General features: G+C 44.8%; 1 pseudogene; it reads left to right on the top strand.

The window, feature by feature from the left end:
• The first annotated feature begins 216 nt into the window (after positions 1–216).
• On the top strand, positions 217–3285 carry LOC123048788 (uncharacterized; annotated as a pseudogene).
• Positions 3286–5862: the final 2577 nt, after the last annotated feature.

The raw sequence follows: 5862 nt of genomic DNA, 5'->3' as shown, positions 1-5862 counted from the left end.
GTTTAGGTCGGCGCGGACAAAAGTGGAGGTCCAACGCGCCGACCTAAACTCAAATCGTGTCCGCCTGGCGTCCGCGCCGACCCATTTCCGACCCAAAATTGTGCCTGGAATGCATCGGCGCAGACGCAAAGCGGACGCGCCACGCGTCTCCTCGCCGTCCGCCGCGTCCCCACCTGGCGGCCACCCAACCGCCACCGGTCGTCTTATTTATGACGACCACCGACAGCGGGCCCACGCGTCAGCCAGTAGAAGCGTCCTTTTTTAACCACGCGTGCGGCGGGGTCGGCCTCATCCACTTCTCCCGTCCACATCTGGCCCCCCACCACTCCCTTTGCTTCCTCGCCGGTGACCGCAAACCCTAGCCATGGGCCTCTTCGGCAGCAGCAATAGCCATGGGCCTCAAGCCCGGCTCCCGCGTCCACGTCGCCGTCGAGCCCGACCGCCTCAGCGCCCTTCCGGACGCGCTCCTGCACCACATCATGTCGTCCCTCAAGGCGTGGGAGGCGGTGCGCACCTGCATGCTCGTGCGGCGGTGGCTCCACCTCTGGGCGTCCGCGCCCTGCGTCGACCTCCGCGTGCGCCACTCCTCCGGCCGCGACGCCGACCCGCCGAGGAGTTCCGCCACTTCGTGCATCGCCTCTTCCTCCTCCGCGACGCGTCGGCGCCCGTGGGCACGCTCTGCCTGCGGTCCGGCGACGAGGACGCGGGCTATGACGAGGACGACGCCAGCGCGTGGATCAGGGCCGCCATCAACCGTAACGCGCGGGTCATCCATCTCGCCGGGCATCGCTCGGAGATCGCGTCTTTGGACCGCGTGCAGTTCATATCCAGCCACCTCAAGGTGCTGAAGCTGTCGTATGCCAGGCTCGACGACCGGATCCTCAAGCAGCCCTCTTCCAGCTGCACGTCTTTGGAGGAGCTGGATCTGAAGGATTGCCTAGTGACAGGCCATGGGATTGTGTCTGCCTCTTTGAAGACTTTAATCATGCTCAAATGCAGGATCAACTGTGCCTTCTCCATCGCTGCTCCGAACCTCCTACTCCTGCGCCTCACCACGCCTTACGTCCGAGCCCCATTGTTCAAGAACTTGGGGTCACTTGTCACAGGCACTATCATACTTGATGACTCTTTCTTGGGTGACGACTTTGAACACATCAGTGATGAAGATGACTGTGATGGAACTACTAATGATGATGGGGATGATAGCGATGATAATGATTGGACCGAGACCTCTAAGATTCATGATGACTCTTCCTTGGGTGATGATTTTGGATATGATCATTTTATAAGGTTTGGATATGGACATAGTTTTGCTGAAGAAAGTTCGCATGGTCGTTACAAGGATAATTTTGATTATGGTAGTGATATCGATAGCGATGACAATACCTATGAATACAGTGAGATTGCAAATGATGCAAAGTATGGCTGCAAAGGTAAAGCCCAGATTTCCAGTAAAGATGGTAACTATGGTGGAAATAGAGAATGCAATGGTAGGAAGATTTTAGGTGGACGTCATATTCTTGAGTCTCTTTCAAGTGCTAGAACTTTGGAGTTGTTGACTGATGCTGAAGAGGTATAGCTGTCATCACCTTTTCCTGGTTTCTCTATCTTTGATATAGCATAATTATTTTTTCTAACAGCTATTTCTGATGTTTGCGAAATAAATTTATGTTGCTCCCAACAAAACATCTATATGTCTAATGAGCACATTTATTACATAAGTAGCAACACCTGGTTAGAAAGGCACAGTTGACTTGAAGAAGAGTTCAGAATTGATATAAAAATTAAGTTCTAGCTCATTTCATCAAGAAAGTAATAGATGAAATCAATGAGATATGGAAGTGTGTAGCTTCAACAGAGCGTTGTTCATGATTTATTATTTCAGATTAACGTTTGCCATTTTTTTTGTATTCTTGTTACTGTTTATATTGTTGTATAATTAACTATTTTGAGTCTGTACATCAGTATAATGGCAATGTCCCTTCACATTATAGAAAAGAATGCTGAATCATATTTTACCAATAGGTGCTAATCATGGCAACACATTACTCCACGTCTTTTCTTTTTCGTGTTGGGTATGTTTTTCTTCTCTGCATATCAAATAGACCTCGTATATCCAGTATGTAAAATATGAAGTCGATTCAAATTATTATTGTTCTTTGCTGAATACTCATTTTATGTCCAATGTGTAGGTGGTTCTGAGTAGGGAACTGGAAATGTGTCCAACTTTTGGCAACCTGAAGACCCTATCCCTTGGCGAATGGTGTATGGCTGCAGACTTTGATGCATTAATTTTCTTGCTGCAGCACTCACCTAATGTACAGAAGCTCTTTCTCCAACTTAAAATTGTATGTATAATTACAAATTTGGTGTATGCTTACTTGCCCTTTTTAGTTTCGAGTATCTGCGCACATGCTTAACAACAAATTTCTTCTTCTGCAAAAGAACTTCAACACCAGAAAGGCATCAAAAATAGGCATCAAACTACAGGGAAGATCATTTACTTGCAAAGACCTTCAAATGGTAAAGATCAACTGCTCAAAGGATGATGGGAGAGTCCATAAGTTAGCAAATTTATTCAGGGAAAACGGTATACCCCTCGAGAAAATTTATGTCCGCCGGAGTGGGAGTACTTGTGAGTCTTCTCTTCAGATAACATTTCGTATTTTGCGTTACCAGTATTATTACTTGCTTGTATGTTTCTGTGGTATTTGCTGATGGATGTAAGCTGCATATTGTCTTGTTCCACCTTCCCCGAAAAGCTACATGTTTTTATGATGTGCATATAATCTACTTTATGTCTTGTCACCATTCTGTTAAATTGAAAGTATATTTTGTTAACTTAAATATGTTTCTTCTGTGCATGATCCTAAATTACGCACTAATCCACTCCCTGATAATTCTACCAGATCTCCGTGGCCAGCAGCAGATGAAAGAATTCGCCAGGCGCGAACTGGAGTTTTGGGGGATGTAACATCCAACAGCCTCATTTGCTTTCAGATAAGAAATCCTGTGCTATGATTGAGATCATCGCATGTAACTAGCAAGGGTGTAGTAACTAGTAAGATACCATGGTCTCCACGAAGCACTGATTGTGCTCTCAAAGTTGCGCCGTATTTCTTCCTCTTTTTTGGGTAACATGCATGGCTGATGTTTATGGTCATCAAATCGTTGGAATGTTCTTCCCAGTGTGATGAGTTGAGACTTTAAACCAGTAGTAGGTCTAGCCTCAAGTACAATTTTGCTTTGTTCCTGTAACGGATATGAATGCTCCTCGTTTGAGTGTTTCAGACTTGTGCATCTCAGGAGTCTGCCACACAACCATGTCGTTTCTACTATGACAAATGTTGATCCTTAGACGTACAAGAACAGGCAAGATGCGGCAGCGTCCACTGAATGCAGTGCTGCTAATAGCGGCAGGTAAAATCCACAAACACTTAATATCAACTATATACCCCCTAGCTCATCACCCGGATAATGAGTCAACTATTTTTTAAAATCATTTTATCTCCTTGGTGGCGCAAATACAATTATAAACTTATTTTGTCTTACTGTCACCAAATAGTCACTTATAGATATTTACCCCACCTAATGCACACCACTCCCTTTACTGATCTTTCATCCAAACCGGCCAATGATTAGACTAATATATCGGAGAGCTCTAAAATTCTTGCAAAGCAACATGTATAATCAGATCATAAAGTAATAATTCATCACACAGCAATAGATCACCACCAGAATTACACTTATGGATCACAATCATGTTAAATAGCTCAGGTGATCTTTGTATTGAAGTATGGAAGACAAGATGTTGCATACCTACTTCTATGAACCCATAGTCCCTAGGCTCGACTAATCACACAACATCATGAGAGCAATGAATATCAATGTTGATGGTGAAGACGATGATTTCCCCCTCTAGTAGAGTACTAGAATATGGCCTTAAATTGGATCGCCTAGGAATGTGATGTGCGAGAATGGAGAAAAATACGTGTTTCGAGGGTATATATAGCCAGGGGAGGACTCCCTAGGGGAGATGACCCATGTGGGCCCCACATACCCCCGGGCGTGTCCTAACCCTCGGGGGAGTGGGAAAGGCATGTGGGTGCAGCCCTAGGGTGCCCCTATGGTGCATATCTTTGTTTGGAGTACAAAGTCTTGCAATTTTCTCGAATTTTTTTGAAGTGCAGAATATACCTATTTTTTGAAACCAAAAGCACTGAAATAGAAACTAGCACTCTGGTACTATATTAATGTTAGTACAAATAAACGACAAACCATTGTATATTTAATAAAACTATAAATAAATTTATGTTGTTTCAAGAGGTGCCCATGTTACAAGGGGACACGACCAGCAGTCCACCGTTAGGAATTGAGGAGGTGAGAAGGTTCTTGGGGGAGACGGCGGCGTGTGTGTGTGTTGGGGGGGGGATGCTTGTACGAAGAAGATAACACGATCAACACTTTCCAAGAAAAACCGAGTCTACAAACTAGTAGATGCAACCATCTATGATACTACCTCTATAATACTTTGCACTATGAAGGTTGTCATATGCATGAGACTAGTCTAAGATAATCCCCACTATGACTAGACTAATATTATGTTACCACCATCACCTCTTTGCCCATTTCATACTATGCCATGTCATCACTTTGCCTAGTGGACATTGCATGAGGATGCATGTTACATCGGGACTAGCTTTCCAAGAAAGTGAACATCGGGACACATCCTCGTCTCCGGAGTTCGGTTATTCCTAACCCTAGATCCTTACTTTTGGTTACTTTTCCTTGTCCTTGCATTTGATATATCATATTGTGTTGTTTAGTTTCTACTATTTTTGCTATCATCTTTGCTAGAAACTTGACTCACCTTTGCAATTGTTAGGCGTCCATCTCGATCCTTTCGGAAGACATTGCTCAGAATTGCTCGAACTTGATCTTCAAGGTGAAAATACATGATCTAGCCTTCGGCAGTTGGATCTGGCCACGACGTCGGTTGAGCATCGTTCCCTTCCTGAAGGCGTGGCCATTGGGCAACATTTCTGTTGGGGAACGCATTATTTCAAAAAAATTCCTACGACCATGCAAGATCTATCTAGGAGATGGATAGCAACGAGACGGGAGAGTGTGTCCACGTACCCTCGTAGACCGAAAGCGTTTAGTAACGCGGTTGATGTAGTCGAACGTCTTCACGATCCAATGGATCCAAGTACCGAACGTACGGCACCTCCGTGTTCAGCGCACGTTTAGCACGATGACGTCCCTCGAGCTCTTGATCCAGTTGACGACGAGCGAGAGTTCCGTCAGCACGACGGCGTGGCGACGGTGATGATGAAGTTACCACCGCAGGGCTTCGCCTAAGCATGATAACCCACAAGTATAGGGGATCGCAAAAGTTTTCGAGGGTAGAGTATTCAACCCAAATTTATTGATTCGACACAAGGGGAGCCAAAGAATATTCTCAAGTATTAGCAGATGAGTTGTCAATTCAACCACACCTGGATAACTTAGTATCTGTAGCAAAGTATTTAGTAGCAAAGTAATATGGAAGTAACGGTAACGGTAGCAAAAGTAATATTTTTGGGTTTTGTAGTGATTGTAACAGTAGCAACGGAAAAGTAAATAAGCGAAGAACAATATATGAAAAGCTCGTAGGCATTGGATCGGTGATGGAGAATTATGCCGGATGCGGTTCATCATGTAACAGTCATAACATAGGGTGACACAGAGCTAGCTCCAATTCATTAATGTAATGTAGGCATGTATTCCGAATATAGTCATACGTGCTTATGGAAAAGAACTTGCATGACATCTTTTGTCCTACCCTCGCGTGACAGCGGAGTCCTAATGGAAACTAAGGGA

The sequence above is a fragment of the Triticum aestivum genome, chromosome 2D (genome assembly GCF_018294505.1).
Source record: "Triticum aestivum cultivar Chinese Spring chromosome 2D, IWGSC CS RefSeq v2.1, whole genome shotgun sequence".
Lineage (NCBI taxonomy): Eukaryota > Viridiplantae > Streptophyta > Magnoliopsida > Poales > Poaceae > Triticum > Triticum aestivum.
Note: the sequence above shows the minus strand (reverse complement) of the source record. Positions and strands in the feature narration are given on the sequence as shown.